The following is a 23,536-nucleotide window of genomic DNA, read 5'->3' on the forward strand; positions in this document are numbered from 1 at the left end:
AGCAGCTACTTAACAATGCGTGTAAGTTTGGTTTAATTCGGTGCAAAGACACGGCGGGTCCACGTTTTGGCATATATTTCGAGACCCTAGTCATCAATAGGTATGAAAATTACCCCGTATTAAAGCAATTATCAAAAGCTTTCATTTGATATCCATATTGTACAAACACATTCTAGGGTCCACGTTTTGGTCTCCATCTCGAGACCCTAGTCACGGAGCGGATGGAAATACTCTGAACTAAAGCATTCACCAACAGCTTCCATTTGATACCCATATTGTACATACACATCCGAAGGTTACCCGGGTCCACGTTTTGACCTATATTTCGAGACCCTATCTACCAATAGGTATTCAAACTATACGGAAACCATCTTCAATACCTACTTAACAATGTGTGTAAGTTTGGTTTAATTCGGCGCAAAGACACGGCGGGTCCACGTTTTGGGATATATTTCGATACCCTAGTTATCAATAGATATGAAAATTACCCCGTATTAAAGCACTTATCAACAGCTTCCATTTGATACCCATATTGTACATACTCAACCAAAGGTTACCCGGGTCCACGTTTTGACCTATATCTCGAGCCCTATTTCCAAAATAAAATATAATCCATGTTACTCGTGGATAATGTAGCTTTCGAATGGTGAAAGAATTTTTAAAATCGGTCCAGTAGTTTTTGAGCCTATTCATTACAACCAAACAAACAAACAAAGTTTTCCTCTTTATAATATTAGTATAGATAAATTGAAAATCAGGAAAAAAGGAGATTGTTTCTAAATTTCAAACCAACGCATATGAATAACTAAGAAACAATCGTCTTTTTTCCCGATCATCCATGAATTTTTCGTTTCAATTTATATGTTTTATTAAGCATTGGAGCTTTTTTAACCATTATCCATTAATATTTTTCAAAAAAAAAAAGAAAAAAAAATTTTTTCCCACGAACACATAATTTCATTCGGATTTCACATTAAATTCTCAAATTTCGTAAGAAATTATTCACTGTTCCAAAATCCACTCCAAAAAAATTCACAAACAATTTTTACATGTTGCACTTACGTTTTTTCCTTATGGCATCCAAATCAGAAAGAAATATTGACACATTGTAATTCACACTGTCAATTTGACAGTTCAGTTCCGCCCCAAGCGTTAAAAAAGTAAGCGACATTATGGCTGGTTCAAAAGAACGCTGTACCCGTTGCCAGTGCTCCGAATTGCAACCAAACTTTACGAAACCCATTTTCAATACTTACTTAACAATGTTCGTAAGTTTGGTTTAATTCGGTGCAAAGACACGGCGGGTCCACGTTTTGGCATATATATCGAGACCCTAGTCATCAATAGGTATGAAAATTATCCCGTATTAAAGCACTTATCAGCAGCTTTCATTTGATATCCACATTGTAAAAACACATTCTAGGGTCCACGTATTGGTCTCCATCTCGAGACCCTAGTCACGGAGCGAATGGAAATACTCTGAACTAAAGCATTCACCAACAGCTTCCATCTGATACCCATATTGTACATACACGTTCGAAGGTTACCCGGGTCCACGTTTTGACCTATATTTCGAGACCCTATCTACCAATAGGTATCCGAACTATACGGAAACCATCTTCAATACCTACTTAACAATGTGTGTAAGTTTGGTTTAATTCGGCGCAAAGACACGGCGGGTCCACGTTTTGGCATATATTTCGATACCCTAGTTATCAATAGATATGAAAATTACCCCGTATTAAAGCAATTATCAACAGCTTTCATTTGATATCCATATTGTACAAACACATTCTAGGGTCCACGTTTTGGTCTCCATCTCGAGACCCTAGTCACGGAGCGGATGGAAATACTCTGAACTAAAGCATTCACCAACAGCTTCCATTTGATACCCATATTGTACATACACATCCGAAGGTTACCCGGGTCCACGTTTTGACCTATATCTCGAGACCCTATCTACCAATAGGTATCCAACCTATACGGAAACCATCTTCAATACCTCCTTAACAATGTGTGTAAGTTTGGTTTAATTCGGTGCAAAGACACGGTGGGTTCACGTTTTGGCATATATTTCGAGACCCTAGTCATCAATAGGTAAGAAAATTACCCCGTATTAAAGCACTTATCAACAGCTTTCATTTGATATCCATATTGTACAAACACATTCTAGGGTCCACGTTTTGGTCTCCATCTCGAGACCCTAGTCACGGAGCGGATGGAAATACTCTGAACTAAAGCATTCACCAACAGCTTCCATTTGATACCCATATTGTACATACACATCCGAAGGTTACCCGGGTCCACGTTTTGACCTATATCTCGAGACCCTATCTACCAATAGGTATTCCAACTATACGGAAATCATCTTCAATACCTACTTAACAATGTGTGTAAGTTTGGTTTAATTCGGCGCAAAGACACGGCGGATCCACGTTTTGGCATATATTTCGAGACCCTAGTCATCAATAGGTATGAAAATTAACCCGTAGTAAAGCACTTATCCACAGCTTCCATTTGATACCAATATTGTACATACACAACCAAAGGTTACCCGGGTCCACGTTGTGACCTATATCTCGAGACGCCAGTCACAGAGCGGCATGAAAAATACTCTGTACTAAAGCATTCACCAACAGCTTCCATTTGATACCCATATTTACATACACGTCCGAAGGTTACCCGGGTCCACATTTTGACCTATATCTCGAGCCCTATTTCCGAAATAAAATATAATCCATGTTACTCGTGGATAATGTAGCTTTCGAATGGTGAAAGAATTTTTAAAATCGGTCCAGTAGTTTTTGAGCCTATTCATTACAACCAAACAAACAAACAAAGTTTTCCTCTTATAATATTAGTATGTATAGATAAATTGAAAATCAGGAAAAAAGGAGATTGTTTTTAAATTTCAAATCAACGCATATGAATAACTAAGAAACAATCGTCTTTTTTCCTGATCATCCATGAATTTTTCGTTTCAATTTATATGTTTTATTAAGCATTGGAACTTTTTTAACCATTATCCATTTATATTTTTCAAAAAAAAAAACGAAAAAATTTTTTTTTTCCACAAACACATAATTTCATTCGAATTTCACATTAAATTCTGAAATTTCGTAAGAAGTTATTCACTGTTCCAAAATCCACTCCAAAAAAATTCACAAACAATTTTTGTAATATATGTTGCACTTACGTTTTTTCCTTATGGCATCCAAATCAGAAAGAAATATTGACCCATTGTAACTCACACTGTCAATTTGACAGTTCAGTTCCGCCCCAAGCGTTGAAAAAGTAAGCGATATTATGGCTGGTTCAAAAGAACGCTGTACCCGTTGCCAGTACTCCGAATTACAACCAAACTTTACGAAACCCATTTTCAATACTTACTTAACAATGTGCGTAAGTTTGGTTTAAGGGCCGGGGTTGGTAAGGGATAAACGCTAAAAAAAAACACTTTTTTCATGAATTTATTGTAGCGAAACGGTTCAAGTCAGTTTATTAAAAGTTGTTGCATATTATAAAGTAACATTTCAAGAATATTTGATAAAATTTTCATGTAAAAATATTGCAAAATGAGCGAATGAGAGCACATTTACGTAGACGTCTTTTCAAAAATACATTTTGCAGTAGTCAGCACATCTCAGCGTAGAATCATCTGAAATCAAAAAAATCGAATAATTTAGTTAAAGTATGAGTTAAACTTCCCCCCAACGTTTATTTTGACGATTTATTTTCATTTTCAGCCATTTGGTAGTCGGTTGAAGTAAAAAGTGATTTTTGACGAAAAAATGGCGCCATTTTGTAGGTGTAAAACCACCTTAATATAAAAAAAAAATGGCGAAAAAAAAACGTTGGGGGAGGTTTTTTATATGTAAAATATGTGTGCACAATTTCAAAAGGATCGGTTGTGTAGTTTTCAAATGCCAATGACTACGCACTTTAAAAAAAAAGGTTCGAGAAAACCGCGTTTAAAGTTTTAACGGACTATGCGCGCAACTGCTAAGTCTCGGCAGATGTTTGAGGCGGCTCGGCTTTATGCTCTATAACTTAAAAAGTTCTGCTCGGATTGACTTAAAATTTTAACACGGTATTTTTGAAATGTTTTACTACAATAACATGCAAAAAAAAAAAATCGAGTTTTATCCCTTACCCCCCCCCTTAATTCAGTGCAAAGACACGGCGGGTCCACGTTTTGGCATATATTTCGAGACCCTAGTCATCAATAGGTATCCAAACTATACGGAAACCATCTTCAATACCTCCTTAAGTTTGGTTTAATTCGGTTTAAAGACACGGCGGGTCCACGTTTTGGCATATATTTCACGACCCTAGTCATCAATAGATATTAAAATTACCCCGTCTTAAAGCACTTATTAACAGCTTCCATTTGATACCCATATTGTACATACACAACCAAAGTTTACCCGGGTCCACGTTTTGACCTATATCTCGAGACCCGAGTCACAGAGCGGTATCAAAAATACTCTGAACTAAAGCATTCACGAACAGCTTCCATTTGATACCCATATTTACATACACGTCCGAAGGTTGCCCGGGTCCACGTTTTGACCTATATCTCGAGCCCTATAAAATATAATCCATGTTACTCGTGAATAATGTAGCTTTCGAATGGTGAAAGAATTTTTAAAATCGGTCCAGTAGTTTTTGAGCCTGTTCATTACAACCAAACAAACAAACAAAGTTTTCCTCTTTATAATATTAGTATAGATAAACTGAAAATCAGGAAAAAAGGAGATTGTTTTTAAATTTCAAACCAACGCATATGAATAACTAAGAAACAATCGTCTTTTTCCCGATCATCCATGAATTTTTCGTTTCAATTTATATGTTTTATTAAGCATTGGAGCTTTTTTAACCAGTATCCATTAATATTTTTCAAAAAAAAAAACGAAAAAAAATGTTTTTCCCACGAACACATAATTTCATTCGGATTTCACATTAAATTCTCAAATTTCGTAAGAAATTATTCACTGTTCCAAAATCCACTCCAAAAAAAATTACAAACAATTTTTACATGTTGCACTTACGTTTTTTCCTTATGGCATCCAAATCAGAAAGAAATATTGACACATTGTAACTCACACTGTCAATTTGACAGATCAGTTCTGCCCCAAGCGTTAAAAAAGTAAGCGACATTATGGCTGGTTCAAAAGAACGCTGTACCCGTTGCCAGTGCTCCGAATTGCAACCAAACTTTACGAAACCCATTTTCAATACTTACTTAACAATGTGCGTAAGTTTGGTTTAATTCGGTGCAAAGACACGGCGGGTCCACGTTTTGGCATATATTTCGAGACCCTAGTCATCAATAGGTATGAAAATTACCCAGTATTAAAGCACTTATCAACAGCTTTCATTTGATATCCACATTGGAAAAACACATTCTAGGGTCCACATATTGGTCTCCATCTCGAGACCCTAGTCACGGAGCGAATGGAAATACTCTGAACTAAAGCATTCACCAACAGCTTCCATTTGATACCCATATTGTACATACACATCCGAAGGTTACCCGGGTCCACGTTTTGACCTATATCTCGAGACCCTATCTACCAATAGGTATCCAAACTATACGGAAACCATCTTCAATACCTACTTAACAATGTGTGTAAGTTTGGTTTAATTCGACGCAAAGACACGGCGGGTCCACGTTTTGGCATATATTTCGATACCCTAGTTATCAATAGATATGAAAATTACCCCGTATTAAAGCACTTATCAACAGCTTCCATTTGATACCCATATTGTACATACACATCCGAAGGTTACCCGGGTCCACGTTTTGACCTATATCTCGAGACCCTATCTACCAATAGGTATCCAAACTATACGGAAACCATCTTCAATACCTACTTAACAATGTGTGTAAGTTTGGTTTAATTCGGTTCAAAGACACGGCGGGTCCACGTTTTGGTATATATTTCGAGACCCTAGTTATCAATAGGTATGAAAATTACCCCGTATTAAAGCAATTATCAAAGGCTTTCATTTGATATCCATATTGTACAAACACATTCTAGGGTCCACGTTTTGGTCTCCATCTCGAGACCCTAGTCACGGAGCGGATGGGAATACTCTGAACTAAAGCATTCACCAACAGCTTCCATTTGATACCCATATTGTACATACACATCCGAAGGTTACCCGGGTCCACGTTTTGACCTATATTTCGAGACCCTATCTACCAATAGGTATTCAAACTATACGGAAATCATCTTCAACACCTACTTAACAATGTGTGTAAGTTTGGTTTAATTCGGTGCAAAGACACGGCGGGTCCACGTTTTGGCATATATTTCGAGACCCTAGTCATCAATAGGTATGAAAATTACTCCGTATTAAAGCAATTATCAAAAGCTTTCATTTGATATCCACATTGTAAAAACACATTCTAGGGTCCACATATTGGTCTGCATCTCGAGACCCTAGTCACGGAGCGAATGGAAATACTCTGAACTAAAGCATTCACCAACAGCTTCCATTTGATACCCATATTGTACATACACATCCGAAGGTTACCCGGGTCCACGTTTTGACCTATATCTCGAGACCCTATCTACCAATAGGTATCCAAACTATACGGAAACCATCTTCAATACCTACTTAACAATGTGTGTAAGTTTGGTTTAATTCGGTTCAAAGACACGGCGGGTCCACGTTTTGGTATATATTTCCAGACCCTAGTCATCAATAGGTATGAAAATTACCCCGTATTAAAGCACTTACCAACAGCTTTCATTTGATACCCATATTGTACATACTCAACCAAAGGTTACCCGGGTCCACGTTTTGACCTATATCTCGAGACCCCAGTAACGGAGCGGCATGAAAAGTACTCTATACTAAAGCATTCACCAACAGCTTCCATTTGATACTCATATTGTACATACACGTCCGAAGGTTACCCGGGTCCACGTTTTGACCTATATCTCGAGACCCTATCTACCAATAGGTATTCCAACTATACGGAAACCATCTTCAATACCTCCTTAACAATGTGTGTAAGTTTGGTTTAATTCGGTTTAAAGACACGGCGGGTCCACGTTTTGGCATATATTTCGAGACCCTAGTCATCAATAGATATGAGAATTACCCCGTATTAAAGCACTTATCAACAGCTTTCATTTGATATCCATATTGTAGAAACACATTCTAGGGTCCACGTTTTGGTCTCCATCTCGAGACCCTAGTCACGGAGCGGATGGAAATACTCTGAACTAAAGCATTCACCAACAGCTTCCATTTGATACCCATATTGTACATACACATCCGAAGGTTACCCGGGTCCACGTTTTGAACTATATCTCGAGACCCTATCTACCAATAGGTATCCAAACTATACGGAAACCATCTTCAATACCTCCTTAACAATGTGTGTAAGTTTGGTTTAATTCGGTGCAAAGACACGGCGGGTCCACGTTTTGGCATATATTTCCAGACCCTAGTCATCTATAGGTATGAAAATTACCCCGTATTAAAGCACTTATCAACAGCTTTCATTTGATACCCATATTGTACATACACAACCAAAGGTTACCCGCGTCCACGTTTTGACCTATATCTCGAGACCCCAGTCACGGAGCGGCATGAAAAGTACTCTGTACTAAAGCATTCACCAACAGCTTCAATTTGATATCCATATTGTACAAGCTCATTCTAGGGTCCACGTTTTGGTCTCTACCTCGAGACCCTAGTCACAGAGCGGCATGAAAAATACTCTGAACTAAAGCATTCACGAACAGCTTCCATTTGATACCCATATTGTACATACACATCCGAAGGTTACCCGGGTCCACGTTTTGAACTATATCTCGAGACCCTATCTACCAATAGGTATCCAAACTATACGGAAACCATCTTCAATACCTCCTTAACAATGTGTGTAAGTTTGGTTTAATTCGGTGCAAAGACACGGCGGGTCCACGTTTTGGCATATATTTCCAGACCCTAGTCATCTATAGGTATGAAAATTACCCCGTATTAAAGCACTTATCAACAGCTTTCATTTGATACCCATATTGTACATACACAACCGAAGGTTGCCCGGGTCCACGTTTTGACCTATATCTCGAGCCCTATTTCCAAAATAAAATATAATCCATGTTACTCGTGAATAATGTAGCTTTCGAATGGTGAAAGAATTTTTAAAATCGGTCCAGTAGTTTTTGAGCCTGTTCATTACAACCAAACAAACAAACAAAGTTTTCCTCTTTATAATATTAGTATAGATAAACTGAAAATCAGGAAAAAAGGAGATTGTTTTTAAATTTCAAACCAACGCATATGAATAACTAAGAAACAATCGTCTTTTTTCCTGATCATCCATGAATTTTTCGTTTCAATTTATATGTTTTATTAAGCATTGGAGCTTTTTTACCCAGTATCCATTAATATTTTAAAAAAAAAAAACGAAAAAAATTTTTTTTTCCACGAACACGTAATTTCATTCGGATTTCACATTAAATTCTCAAATTTCGTAAGAAATTATTCACTGTTCCAAAATCCACTCCAAAAAAATTCACAAACAATTTTTACATGTTGCACTTACGTTTTTTCCTTATGGCATCCAAATCAGAAAGAAATATTGACACATTGTAACTCACACTGTCAATTTGACAGTTCAGTTCCGCCCCCAGCGTTAAAAAAGTAAGCGACATTATGGCTGGTTCAAAAGAACGCTGTACCCGTTGCCAGTGCTCCGAATTACAACCAAACTTTACGAAATTGGTTAAATTCGGTGCAAAGCCACGGCGGGTCCACGTTTTGGCATATATTTCGAGACCCTAGTCATCAATAGGTATGAAAATTACCCAGTATTAAAGCACTTATCAACAGCTTTCATTTGATATCCATATTGTACAAACACATTCTAGGGTCCACGTTTTGGTCTCCATCTCGAGACCCTAGTCACGGAGCGAATGGAAATACTCTGAACTAAAGCATTCACCGACAGCTTCCATTTGATACCCATATTGTACATACACATCCGAAGGTTACCCGGGTCCACGTTTTGACCTATATCTCGAGACCCTATCTACCAATAGGTATCCAAACTATACGGAAACCATCTGCAATACCTACTTAACAATGTGTGTAAGTTTGGTTTAATTCGACGCAAAGACACGGCGGGTCCACGTTTTGGCATATATTTCGATACCCTAGTTATCAATAGATATGAAAATTACCCCGTATTAAAGCACTTATCAACAGCTTCCATTTGATACCCATGTTGTACATACACATCCGAAGGTTACCCGGGTCCACGTTTTGACCTATATCTCGAGACCCTATCTACCAATAGGTATCCAAACTATACGGAAACCATCTTCAATACCTACTTAACAATGTGTGTAAGTTTGGTTTAATTCGGTTCAAAGACACGGCGGGTCCACGTTTTGGTATATATTTCGAGACCCTAGTTATCAATAGGTATGAAAATTACCCCGTATTAAAGCAATTATCAACAGCTTTCATTTGATATCCATATTGTACAAACACATTCTAGGGTCCACGTTTTGGTCTCCATCTCGAGACCCTAGTCACGGAGCGGATGGAAATACTCTGAACTAAAGCATTCACCAACAGCTTCCATTTGATACCCATATTGTACATACACATCCGAAGGTTACCCGGGTCCACGTTTTGACCTATATTTCGAGACCCTATCTACCAATAGGTATTCAAACTATACGGAAATCATCTTCAACACCTACTCACAATGTGTGTAAGTTTGGTTTAATTCGGTGCAAAGACACGGCGGGTCCACGTTTTGGCATATATTTCGAGACCCTAGTCATCAATAGGTATGAAAATTACCCCGTATTAAAGCAATTATCAAAAGCTTTCATTTGATATCCACATTGTAAAAGCACATTCTAGGGTCCACATATTGGTCTCCATCTCGAGACCCTAGTCACGGAGCGAATGGAAATACTCTGAACTAAAGCATTCACCAACAGCTTCCATTTGATACCCATATTGTACATACACATCCGAAGGTTACCCGGGCCCACGTTTTGACCTATATCTCGAGACCCTATCTACCAATAGGTATCCAAACTATACGGAAACCATCTTCAATACCTCCTAAAGTTTGGTTTAATTCGGTTTAAGGGCACGGCGGGTCCACGTTTTGGCGTATATTTCGATACCTTAGCTTTCATTTGATACCCATATTGTACATACTCAACCAAAGGTTACCCGGGTCCACGTTTTGACCTATATCTCGAGACCCCAGTAACGGAGCAGCTTGAAAAATACTCTATACTAAAGCATTCACCAACAGCTTCCATTTGATACCCATATTGTACATACACATCCGAAGGTTACCCGGGTCCACGTTTTGACCTATATCTCGAGACCCTATCTACCAATAGGTATTCCAACTATACGGAAACCATCTTCAATACCTCCTTAACAATGTGTGTAAGTTTGGTTTAATTCGGTTCAAAGACACGGCGGGTCCACGTTTTGGCATATATTTCGAGACCCTAGTCATCAATAGGTATGAAAATTACCCCGTATTAAAGCACTTATCAACAGCTTCCATTTGATACCCATATTGTACATACACAACCAAAGGTTACCCGGGTCCACGTTTTGACCTATATCTCGAGACCCCAGTCACGGATCGGCATGAAAAATACTCTGTAATAAAGCATTCACCAACAGCTTTCATTTGATACCCATATTGTACATACACATCCGAAGGTTACCCGGGTCCACGTTTTGACCTATATCTCGAGACCCTATCTACCAATAGGTATCCAAACTATACGGAAATCATCTTCAATACCTACTTAACAATGTGTGTAAGTTTGGTTTAATTCGGTGCAAAGACACGGCGGGTTCACGTTTTGGCATATATTTCGAGACCCTAGTCATCAATAGGTGTGGAAATTACCCCGTATTAAAACACTTATCAACAGCTTTCATTTGATATCCATATTGTACAAACACATTCTAGGGTCCACGTTTTGGTCTCTATCTCGAGACCCCATTCACGGAGCGGCATGAAAGGTACTCTGAGCCAAAGCATTCACCAACAGCTTCCATTTGATACCCATATTGTACATACACGTCCGAAGGTTACCCGGGTCCACGTTTTGACTTATATCTCGATACCCTATCTACCAATAGGTATTCCAACTATACGGAAACCATCTTCAATACCTCCTTAACCATGTGTGTAAGTTTGGTTTAATTCGGTTCAAAGACACGGCGGGTCCACGTTTTGGTATATATTTCCAGACCCTAGTCATCAATAGGTATGAAAATTACCCCGTATTAAAGCACTTATCAACAGCTTTCATTTGATACCCATATTGTACATACTCAACCAAAGGTTACCCGGGTCCACGTTTTGACCTATATCTCGAGACCCCAGTAACGGAGCGGCATGAAAAATACTCTATACTAAAGCATTCACCAACAGCTTCCATTTGATACCCATATTGTACATACACGTAAGAAGGTTACCTGGGTCCACGTTTTGACCTATATCTCGAGACCCTATCTACCAATAGGTATTCAAACTATACGGAAATCATCTTCAACAGCTACTTAACAATGTATGTAAGTTTGGTTTAATTCGGTTCAAAGACACGGCGGGTCCACGTTTTGGCATATATTTCGAGACCCTAGTCATCAATAGGTATGAAAATTACCCCGTATTAAAGCAATTATCAAAAGCTTTCATTTGATATCCATATTGTACAAACACATTCTAGGGTCCACGTTTTGGTCTCCATCTCGAGACCCTAGTCACGGAGCGGATGGAAATACTCTGAACTAAAGCATTCACCAACAGCTTCCATTTGATACCCATATTGTACATACACATCCGAAGGTTACCCGGGTCCACGTTTTGACCTATATTTCGAGACCCTATCTACCAATAGGTATCCAAACTATACGGAAACCATCTTCAATACCTACTTAACAATGTGTGTAAGTTTGGTTTAATTCGGCGCAAAGACACGGCGGGTCAACGTTTTGGGATATATTTCCAGACCCTAGTTATCAATAGATATGAAAATTACCCCGTATTAAAGCACTTATCAACAGCTTTCATTTGATTCCCATATTGTACATACTCAACCAAAGGTTACCCGGGTCCACGTTTTGACCTATATCTCGAGCCCTATTTCCAAAATAAAATATAATCCATGTTACTCGTGGATAATGTAGCTTTCGAATGGTGAAAGAATTTTTAAAATCGGTCCAGTAGTTTTTGAGCCTATTCATTACAACCAAACAAACAAACAAAGTTTTCCTCTTTATAATATTAGTATATATTAGATAAACTGAAAATCAGGAAAAAAGGAGATTGTTTTTAAATTTCAAACCAACGCATATGAATAACTAAGAAACAATCGTCTTTTTCCCGATCATCCATGAATTTTTCGTTTCAATTTATATGTTTTATTAAGCATTGGAGCTTTTTTAACCATTATCCATTAATATTTTTCAAAAAAAAAAAGAAAAAAAATTTTTTTCCCACGAACACATAATTTCATTCGGATTTCGCATTAAATTCTCAAATTTCGTAAGAAATTATTCACTGTTCCAAAATCCACTCCAAACAAATTCACAAACAATTTTTACATGTTGCACTTACGTTTTTTCCTTATGGCATCCAAATCAGAAAGAAATATTGACACATTGTAATTCACACTGTCAATTTGAGAGTTCAGTTCCGCCCCAAGCGTTAAAAAAGTAAGCGACATTATGGCTGGTTCAAAAGAACGCTGTACCCGTTGCCAGTGCTCCGAATTGCAACCAAACTTTACGAAACCCATTTTCAATACTTACTTAACAATGTTCGTAAGTTTGGTTTAATTCGGTGCAAAGACACGGCGGGTCCACGTTTTGGCATATATATCGAGACCCTAGTCATCAATAGGTATGAAAATTACCCCGTATTAAAGCACTTATCAACAGCTTTCATTTGATATCCACATTGTAAAAACACATTCTAGGGTCCACGTATTGGTCTCCATCTCGAGACCCTAGTCACGGAGCGAATGGAAATACTCTGAACTAAAGCATTTACCAACAGCTTCCATTTGATACCCATATTGTACATACACGTTCGAAGGTTACCCGGGTCCACGTTTTGACCTATATTTCGAGACCCTATCTACCAATAGGTATCCGAACTATACGGAAACCATCTTCAATACCTACTTAACAATGTGTGTAAGTTTGGTTTAATTCGGCGCAAAGACACGGCGGGTCCACGTTTTGGCATATATTTCGATACCCTAGTTATCAATAGATATGAAAATTACCCCGTATTAAAGCACTTATCAACAGCTTTCATTTGATATCCATATTCTACAAACACATGCTAGGGTCCACGTGTTGGTCTCCATCTCGAGACCCTAGTCACGGAGCGGATGGAAATACTCTGAACTAAAGCATTCACCAACAGCTTCCATTTGATACCCATATTGTACATACACATCCGAAGGTTACCCGGGTCCACGTTTTGACCTATATCTCGAGACCCTATCTACCAATAGGTATCCAAACTATACGGAAACCATCTTCAATACCTCCTTAACAATGTGTGTAAGTTTGGTTTAATTCGGTTTAAAGACACGGCGGGTCCACGTTTTGGCATATATTTCGAGACCCTAGTCATCAATAGATATGAGAATTACCCCGTATTAAAGCACTTATCAACAGCTTTCATTTGATATCCATATTGTACAAACACATTCTAGGGTCCACGTTTTGGTCTCCATCTCGAGACCCTAGTCACGGAGCGGATGGAAATACTCTGAACTAAAGCATTCACCAACAGCTTCCATTTGATACCCATATTGTACATACACATCCGAAGGTTACCCGGGTCCACGTTTTGACCTATATTTCGAGACCCTATCTACCAATAGGTATCCAAACTATACGGAAACCATCTTCAATACCTACTTAACAATGTGTGTAAGTTTGGTTTAATTCGGCGCAAAGACACGGCGGGTCCACGTTTTGGCATATATTTCGATACCCTAGTTATCAATAGATATGAAAATTACTCCGTATTAAAGCACTTATCAACAGCTTTCATTTGATGCCCATATTGTATATACACGTTCGAAGATTACCCGGGTCCACGTTTTGACCTATATCTCGAGACCCCATTCACGAAGCGGCATGAAAAATACTCCGAACCAAAGCATTCACCAACAGCTTCCATTTGATACCCATATTGTACATACACATCCGAAGGTTACCCAGGCCCACGTTTTGACCTATATCTCGAGACCCTATCTACCAATAGGTATCCAAACTATACGGAAACCATCTTCAATACCTCCTAAAGTTTGGTTTAATTCGGTTTAAGGACACGGCGGGTCCACGTTTTGGCGTATATTTCGATACCCTAGCTTTCATTTGATACCCATATTGTACATACTCAACCAAAGGTTACCCGGGTCCACGTTTTGACCTATATCTCGAGACCCCAGTAACGGAGCAGCATGAAAAATACTCTATACTAAAGCATTCACCAACAGCTTCCATTTGATACCCATATTGTACATACACATCCGAAGGTTACCCGGGTCCACGTTTTGACCTATATCTCGAGACCCTATCTACCAATAGGTATTCCAACTATACGGAAACCATCTTCAATACCTCCTTAACAATGTGTGTAAGTTTGGTTTAATTCGGTTCAAAGACACGGCGGGTCCACGTTTTGGCATATATTTCGAGACCCTAGTCATCAATAGGTATGAAAATTACCCCGTATTAAAGCACTTATCAGCAGCTTCCATTTGATACCCATATGGTACATACACAACCAAAGGTTACCCGGGTCCACGTTTTGACCTATATCTCGAGACCCCAGTCACGGATCGGCATGAAAAATACTCTGTAATAAAGCATTCACCAACAGCTTTCATTTGATACCCATATTGTACATACACATCCGAAGGTTACCCGGGTCCACGTTTTGACCTATATCTCGAGACCCTATCTACCAATAGGTATCCAAACTACACGGAAATCATCTTCAATACCTACTTAACAATGTGTGTAAGTTTGGTTTAATTCGGTGCAAAGACACGGCGGGTCCACGTTTTGGCATATATTTCGAGACCCTAGTCATCAATAGGTGTGGAAATTACCCCGTATTAAAACACTTATCAACAGCTTTCATTTGATATCCATATTATACAAACACATTCTAGGGTCCACGTTTTGGTCTCTATCTCGAGACCCCATTCACGGAGCGGCATGAAAGGTACTCTATACTAAAGCATTCACCAACAGCTTCCATTTGATACCCATATTGTACATACACGTCCGAAGGTTACCCGGGTCCACGTTTTGACTTATATCTCGAGACCCTATCTACCAATAGGTATTCCAACTATACGGAAACCATCTTCAATACCTCCTTAACAATGTGTGTAAGTTTGGTTTAATTCGGTTCAAAGACACGGCGGGTCCACGTTTTGGTATATATTTCCAGACCCTAGTCATCAATAGGTATGAAAATTACCCCGTATTAAAGCAGTTATCAACAGCTTTCATTTGATACCCATATTGTACATACTCAACCAAAGGTTACCCGGGTCCACGTTTTGACCTATATCTCGAGACCCCAGTAACGGAGCGGCATGAAAAATACTCTATACTAAAGCATTCACCAACAGCTTCCATTTGATACCCATATTGTACATACACGTAAGAAGGTTACCTGGGTCCACGTTTTGACCTATATCTCGAGACCCTATCTACCAATAGGTATTCAAACTATACGGAAATCATCTTCAACAGCTACTTAACAATGTATGTAAGTTTGGTTTAATTCGGTTCAAAGACACGGCGGGTCCACGTTTTGGCATATATTTCGAGACCCTAGTCATCAATAGGTATGAAAATTACCCCGTATTAAAGCAATTATCAAAAGCTTTCATTTGATATCCATATTGTACAAACACATTCTAGGGTCCACGTTTTGGTCTCCATCTCGAGACCCTAGTCACGGAGCGGATGGAAATACTCTGAACTAAAGCATTCACCAACAGCTTCCATTTGATACCCATATTGTACATACACATCCGAAGGTTACCCGGGTCCACGTTTTGACCTATATTTCGAGACCCTATCTACCAATAGGTATCCAAACTATACGGAAACCATCTTCAATACCTACTTAACAATGTGTGTAAGTTTGGTTTAATTCGGCGCAAAGACACGGCGGGTCAACGTTTTGGGATATATTTCCAGACCCTAGTTATCAATAGATATGAAAATTACCCCGTATTAAAGCACTTATCAACAGCTTTCATTTGATTCCCATATTGTACATACCCAACCAAAGGTTACCCGGGTCCACGTTTTGACCTATATCTCGAGCCCTATTTCCAAAATAAAATATAATCCATGTTACTCGTGGATAATGTAGCTTTCGAATGGTGAAAGAATTTTTAAAATCGGTCCAGTAGTTTTTGAGCCTATTCATTACAACCAAACAAACAAACAAAGTTTCCCTCTTTATAATATTAGTATAGATAAACTGAAAATCAGGAAAAAAGGAGATTGTTTTTAAATTTCAAACCAACGCATATGAATAACTAAGAAACAATCGTCTTTTTCCGGATCATCCATGAATTTTTCGTTTCAATTTATATGTTTTATTAAGCATTGGAGCTTTTTTAACCATTATCCATTAATATTTTTCAAAAAAAAAAAGAAAAAAAATTGTTTTCCCACGAACACATAATTTCATTCGGATTTCGCATTAAATTCTCAAATTTCGTAAGAAATTATTCACTGTTCCAAAATCCACTCCAAACAAATTCACAAACAATTTTTACATGTTGCACTTACGTTTTTTCCTTATGGCATCCAAATCAGAAAGAAATATTGACACATTGTAATTCACACTGTCAATTTGAGAGTTCAGTTCCGCCCCAAGCGTTAAAAAAGTAAGCGACATTATGGCTGGTTCAAAAGAACGCTGTACCCGTTGCCAGTGCTCCGAATTGCAACCAAACTTTACGAAACCCATTTTCAATACTTACTTAACAATGTTCGTAAGTTTGGTTTAATTCGGTGCAAAGACACGGCGGGTCCACGTTTTGGCATATATATCGAGACCCTAGTCATCAATAGGTATGAAAATTACCCCGTATTAAAGCACTTATCAACAGCTTTCATTTGATATCCACATTGTAAAAACACATTCTAGGGTCCACGTATTGGTCTCCATCTCGAGACCCTAGTCACGGAGCGAATGGAAATACTCTGAACTAAAGCATTTACCAACAGCTTCCATTTGATACCCATATTGTACATACACGTTCGAAGGTTACCCGGGTCCACGTTTTGACCTATATTTCGAGACCCTATCTACCAATAGGTATCCAAACTATACGGAAACCATCTTCAATACCTACTTAACAATGTGTGTAAGTTTGGTTTAATTCGGCGCAAAGACACGGCGGGTCCACGTTTTGGCGTATATTTCGATACCCTAGTTATCAATAGATATGAAAATTACCCCGTATTAAAGCACTTATCAACAGCTTTCATTTGATATCCATATTCTACAAACACATTCTAGGGTCCACGTGTTGGTCTCCATCTCGAGACCCTAGTCACGGAGCGGATGGAAATACTCTGAACTAAAGCATTCACCAACAGCTTCCATTTGATACCCATATTGTACATACACATCCGAAGGTTACCCGGGTCCACGTTTTGACCTATATCTCGAGACCCTATCTACCAATAGGTATCCAAACTATACGGAAACCATCTTCAATACCTCCTTAACAATGTGTGTAAGTTTGGTTTAATTCGGTTTAAAGACACGGCGGGTCCACGTTTTGGCATATATTTCGAGACCCTAGTCATCAATAGATATGAGAATTACCCCGTATTAAAGCACTTATCAACAGCTTTCATTTGATATCCATATTGTACAAACACATTCTAGGGTCCACGTTTTGGTCTCCATCTCGAGACCCTAGTCACGGAGCGGATGGAAATACTCTGAACTAAAGCATTCACCAACAGCTTCCATTTGATACCCATATTGTACATACACATCCGAAGGTTACCCGGGTCCACGTTTTGACCTATATCTCGAGACCCTATCTACCAATAGGTATCCAAACTATACGGAAACCATCTTCAATACCTCCTTAACAATGTGTGTAAGTTTGGTTTAATTCGGTGCAAAGACACGGCGGGTTCACGTTTTGGCATATATTTCGAGACCCTAGTTATCAATAGGTAAGAAAATTACCCCGTATTAAAGCACTTATCAACAGCTTTCATTTGATATCCATATTGTACACACACATTCTAGGGTCCACGTTTTGGTCTCCATCTCGAGACCCTAGTCACGGAGCGGATGGAAATACTCTGAACTAAAGCATTCACCAACAGCTTCCATTTGATACCCATATTGTACATACACATCCGAAGGTTACCCGGGTCCACATTTTGACCTATATTTCGAGACCCTATCTACCAATAGGTATCCAAACTATACGGAAACCATCTTCAATACCTACTTAACAATGTGTGTAAGTTTGGTTTAATTCGGTGCAAAGACACGGCGGGTCCACGTTTTGGCATATATTTCCAGACCCTAGTCATCTATAGGTATGAAAATTACCCCGTATTAAAGCACTTACCAACAGCTTTCATTTGATACCCATATTGTACATACTCAACCAAAGGTTACCCGGGTCCACGTGTTGGTCTCCATCTCGAGACCCCAGTAACGGAGCGGCTTGAAAAATACTCTATACTAAAGCATTCACCAACAGCTTCCATTTGATACCCATATTGTACATACACGTCCGAAGGTTACCCGGGTCCACGTTTTGTCCTATATCTCGAAACCCTATCTACCAATAGGTATCCAAACTATACGGAAACCATCTTCAATACCTCCTTAACAATGTGTGTAAGTTTGGTTTAATTCGGTGCAAAGACACGGCGGGTTCACGTTTTGGCATATATTTCGAGACCCTAGTTATCAATAGGTAAGAAAATTACCCCGTATTAAAGCACTTATCAACAGCTTTCATTTGATATCCATATTGTACAAACACATTCTAGGGTCCACGTTTTGGTCTCCATCTCGAGACCCTAGTCACGGAGCGGATGGAAATACTCTGAACTAAAGCATTCACCAACAGCTTCCATTTGATACCCATATTGTACATACACATCCGAAGGTTACCCGGGTCCACGTTTTGACCTATATTTCGAGACCCTATCTACCAATAGGTATCCAAACTATACGGAAACCATCTTCAATACCTACTTAACAATGTGTGTAAGTTTGGTTTAATTCGGTGCAAAGACACGGCGGGTCCACGTTTTGGCATATATTTCCAGACCCTAGTCATCTATAGGTATGAAAATTACACCGTATTAAAGCACTTATCAACAGCTTTCATTTGATGCCCATATTGTATATACACGTTCGAAGATTACCCGGGTCCACGTTTTGACCTATATCTCGAGACCCCATTCACGAAGCGGCATGAAAAATACTCCGAACCAAAGCATTCACCAACAGCTTCCATTTGATACCCATATTGTACATACACATCCGAAGGTTACCCGGGTCCACGTTTTGACCTATATCTCGAGACCCTATCTACCAATAGGTATCCAAACTATACGGAAACCATCTTCAATACCTACTTAACAATGTGTGTAAGTTTGGTTTAATTCGACGCAAAGAAACGACGGGTCCACGTTTTGGCATATATTTCGATACCCTAGTTATCAATAGATATGAAAATTACCCCGTATTAAAGCACTTATCAACAGCTTCCATTTGATACCCATATTGTACATACACATCCGAAGGTTACCCGGGTCCACGTTTTGACCTATATCTCGAGACCCTATCTACCAATAGGTATCCAAACTATACGGAAACCATCTTCAATACCTACTTAACAAAGTGTGTAAGTTTGGTTTAATTCGGCGCAAAGACACGGCGGGTCCACGTTTTGGTATATATTTCGATACCCTAGTCATCAATAGATATGAAAATTACCCCGTATTAAAGCACTTATCAACAGCTTCCATTTGATACCCATATTGTACATACACAACCAAAGGTTACCCGGGTCCACGTTTTGACCTCTATCTCGAGACCCCATTCACGAAGCGGCATGAAAAATACTCTGTAATAAAGCATTCACCAACAGCTTTCATTTGATACCCATATTGTACATACACGTTCGAAGGTTACCCGGGTCCACGTTTTGACCTATATCTCGAGACCCTATCTACCAATAGGTATTCAAACTATACGGAAATCATCTTCAATACCTCCTTAACAATGTGTGTAAGTTTGGTTTAATTCGGTGCAAAGACACGGCGGGTCCACGTTTTGGCATATATTTCCAGACCCTAGTCATCTATAGGTATGAAAATTACCCCGTATTAAAACACTTATCAACAGCTTTCATTTGATACCCTTATTGTACATACACAACCAAAGGTTACCCGCGTCCACGTTTTGACCTATATCTCGAGACCCCAGTCACGGAGCGGCATGAAAAATACCCTGCACTAAAGCATTCACCAGCAGCTTCAATTTGATATCCATATTGTACAAGCTCATTCTAGGGTCCACGTTTTGGTCTCTGCCTCGAGACCCTAGTCACAGAGCGGCATGAAAAACACTCTGAACTAAAGCATTCACCAACAGCTTCCATTTGATATCCATATTGTACATACTCAACCAAAGGTTACCCGCGTCCACGTTTTGACCTATATCTCGAGCCCTATTTCCAAAATAAAATATAATCCATGTTACTCGTGGATAATGTAGCTTTCGAATGGTGAAAGAATTTTTAGAATCGGTCCAGTAGTTTTTGAGCCTGTTCATTACAACCAAACAAACAAACAAAGTTTTCCTCTTTATAATATTAGTATAGATAAACTGAAAATCAGGAAAAAAGGAGATTGTTTTTAAATTTCAAACCAACGCATATGAATAACTAAGAACCAATCGTCTTTTTTCCTGATCATCCACGAATTTTTCGTTTCAATTTATATGTTATATTAAGCATTGGAGCTTTTCTAACCAGTATCCATTAATATTTTTCAAAAAAAAAACGAAAAAAATTTTTTTTTCCACGAACACATAATTTCATTCGGATTTCACATTAAATTCTGAAATTTCGTAAGAAATTATTCACTGTTCCAAAATCCACTCCAAAAAAATTCACAAACAATTTTTACATTTTGCATTTACGTTTTTTCCTTATGGCATCCAAATCAGAAAGAAATATTGACACATTGTAACTCACACTGTCAATTTGACAGTTCAGTTCCGCCCCCAGCGTTAAAAAAGTAAGCGACATTATGGCTGGTTCAAAAGAACGCTGTACCCGTTGCCAGTGCTCCGAATTGCAACCAAACTTTACGAAACCCATTTTCAATACTTACTTAACAATGTTCGTAAGTTTGATTTAATTCGGTGCAAAGACACGGCGGGTCCACGTTTTGACCTATATCTCGAGACCCGAGTCACAGAGCGGTATCAACAGTACTCTGAACTAAAGCATTCACCAACAGCTTCCATTTGATACCCATATTGTATATTACATACACGTCCGAAGGTTGCCCGGGTCCACGTTTTGACCTATATCTCGAGCCCTATTTCCAAAATAAAATATAATCCATGTTACTCGTGAATAATGTAGCTTTCGAATGGTGAAAGAATTTTTAAAATCGGTCCAGTAGTTTTTGAGCCTGTTCATTACAACCAAACAAACAAACAAAGTTTTCCTCTTTATAATATTAGTATAGATAAACTGAAAATCAGGAAAAAAGGAGATTGTTTTTAAATTTCAAACCAACGCATATGAATAACTAAGAAACAATCGTCTTTTTTCCTGATCATCCATGAATTTTTCGTTTCAATTTATATGTTTTATTAAGCATTGGAGCTTTTTTAACCAGTATCCATTAATATTTTTCAAAAAAAAAAACGAAAAAAAATTTTTTTTCCCACGAACACATAATTTCATTCGGATTTCACATTAAATTCTCAAATTTCGTAAGAAATTATTCACTGTTCCAAAATCCACTCCAAAAAAATTCACAAACAATTTTTACATGTTGCACTTACGTTTTTTCCTTATGGCATCCAAATCAGAAAGAAATAGACACATTGTAATTCACACTGTCAATTTGACAGTTCAGTTCCGCCCCAAGCGTTAAAAAAGTAAGCGACATTATGGCTGGTTCAAAAGAACGCTGTACCCGTTGCCAGTGCTCCGAATTGCAACCAAACTTTACGAAACCCATTTTCAATACTTACTTAACAATGTGCGTAAGTTTGGTTTAATTCGGTGCAAAGACACGGCGGGTCCACGTTTTGATATATATTTCGAGACCCTAGTCATCAATAGGTATGAAAATTACCCAGTATTAAAGCACTTATCAACAGCTTTCATTTGATATCCACATTGTAAAAACACATTCTAGGGTCCACATATTGGTCTCCATCTCGAGACCCTAGTCACGGAGCGAATGGAAATACTCTGAACTAAAGCATTCACCAACAGCTTCCATTTGATACCCATATTGTACATACACATCCGAAGGTTACCCGGGTCCACGTTTTGACCTATATCTCGAGACCCTATCTACCAATAGGTATCCAAACTATACGGAAACCATCTTCAATACCTACTTAACAATGTGTGTAAGTTTGGTTTAATTCGACGCAAAGACACGGCGGGTCCACGTTTTGGCATATATTTCGATACCCTAGTTATCAATAGATATGAAAATTACCCCGTATTAAAGCACTTATCAACAGCTTCCATTTGATACCCATATTGTACATACACATCCGAAGGTTACCCGGGTCCACGTTTTGACCTATATCTCGAGACCCTATATACCAATAGGTATCCAAACTATACGGAAACCATCTTCAATACCTACTTAACAATGTGTGTAAGTTTGGTTTAATTCGGTTCAAAGACACGGCGGGTCCACGTTTTGGCATATATTTCGAGACCCTAGTCATCAATAGGTATGAAAATTACCCCGTATTAAAGCAATTATCAAAAGCTTTCATTTGATATCCATATTGTACAAACACATTCTAGGGTCCACGTTTTGGTCTCCATCTCGAGACCCTAGTCACGGAGCGGATGGAAATACTCTGAACTAAAGCATTCACCAACAGCTTCCATTTGATACCCATATTGTACATACACATCCGAAGGTTACCCGGGTCCACATTTTGACCTATATTTCGAGACCCTATCTACCAATAGGTATTCAAACTATACGGAAATCATCTTCAACACCTACTTAACAATGTATGTAAGTTTGGTTTAATTCGGTGCAAAGACACGGCGGGTCCACGTTTTGGCATATATTTCGAGACCCTAGTCATCAATAGGTATGAAAATTACCCCGTATTAAAGCAATTATCAAAAGCTTTCATTTGATATCCACATTGTAAAAACACATTCTAGGGTCC

Source organism: Anastrepha ludens, chromosome Y, assembly GCF_028408465.1.
Source record: "Anastrepha ludens isolate Willacy chromosome Y, idAnaLude1.1, whole genome shotgun sequence".
In the NCBI taxonomy this organism is placed as follows: Eukaryota; Metazoa; Arthropoda; class Insecta; order Diptera; family Tephritidae; genus Anastrepha; species Anastrepha ludens.